Source organism: Halichoerus grypus, chromosome 9, assembly GCF_964656455.1.
Source record: "Halichoerus grypus chromosome 9, mHalGry1.hap1.1, whole genome shotgun sequence".
Lineage (NCBI taxonomy): Eukaryota > Metazoa > Chordata > Mammalia > Carnivora > Phocidae > Halichoerus > Halichoerus grypus.
The window spans coordinates 144,189,133-144,190,332 of NC_135720.1; the positions used below are offsets into that span (position 1 = coordinate 144,189,133).

General features: G+C 61.7%; 1 non-coding gene across 1 annotated transcript; it reads left to right on the top strand.

The window, feature by feature from the left end:
• Window positions 1–432: 432 nt before the first annotated feature.
• TRNAA-AGC (transfer RNA alanine (anticodon AGC)) lies at window positions 433–504 on the top strand. Its single transcript has one exon. It is a non-coding gene; the product is annotated as a tRNA-Ala (tRNA).
• Window positions 505–1,200: the final 696 nt, after the last annotated feature.

Sequence of the window (1,200 nt, forward strand, 5' to 3'; positions counted from 1 at the left end):
CGCCGCGCCGCCACCTGCCGCCACCTGCCGCGGCCTCCCGGGGCGTGAGGGTCTCGGGCCCGCCCCCCACCCCCCGCCGCGGCCTCCCGGGGCGTGAGGGTCTCGGCCCCGCCCCCCCCCCCCCCCCCCGCCGCGCCGCCACCTGCCGCCACCTGCCGCGGCCTCCCGGGGCTTCTCAGCGCAGAAAGCAGGAAACGCGGCGGGAAAGCGCGAGACCACACACGGTCTCTTCAGCCTCCTTCCTCCGAAATCTCGTTCTGTGGTTTTTGGGTTTTTTGTTTTGTTTCGCTTTTTTCGAAGCCAGCGCGCGGCCTGTTCCGCACCCGAGGAAGTCTGCACCCCCGTTTCCTCTGCAGTGTCCCAGATCTCTCCGAGGCGGAGGAATAATGGCTATAAATCACGAGAGCCATCCGGGGCGCCGCAGCCGCAGTCGGGGGTGTAGCTCAGTGGTAGAGCGCGTGCTTAGCATGTACGAGGTCCCGGGTTCAATCCCCGGCACCTCCACCAGTTTTGGGCGGCTGCGCCTGGGACCGACCCGCCCCCGCTTCCGTGTCTCCTGCCGAACCCGGGCCCTCGCCCGCTCCGTTTTCCACCTGCGGCCGCTGTGGCGACAGCCAACGTCCGTGCCGAGGACGCCGCCGCCGCCGCGGTCCCGGGTCCCGCGCGACAGAAAGCACCTGCCCCTCGGCCTCGTTCGCTCCTGATTTGAAAAGCTCTTGGGGCGAAGAACACACCGCGGCTGGAACAGCAGAAGAAGATCGTATTGATTCTGTTCCTTCTGAACCTGCGAACTACTTCACCCTTTTGCGTCACCGGACGTGGACCGAGCGGGCCCAGTCGTAACTGTGGCATTTTACGCACACGAGGGACAGAAGTGCCGTCCCCGTACGCGGCGCCCTGCGAGCCCGGACCGTGAACGATCGAGACCGAGTGAAGACTGTTGGCTGACGGGGCCCAGAGTCTCTGCCTCTTCAATAAATAGCTCTTCAGTCAAATAAACGACATGTCAGGCTCATTTTAGAAATGACTAGGGGACCATTTCCACTGCCCCCAAACCAACAAGCATCCCACGAGTAACACCTGCAGACCCTAGCCAATTCACAACTCTAAGCTGATTTGCCAGTCTGCAATATTAGTTGAATATATACTATGGGAGAGAGCCATCACTTTAAATTTATTAATTTCTAGGGATTATTTCTT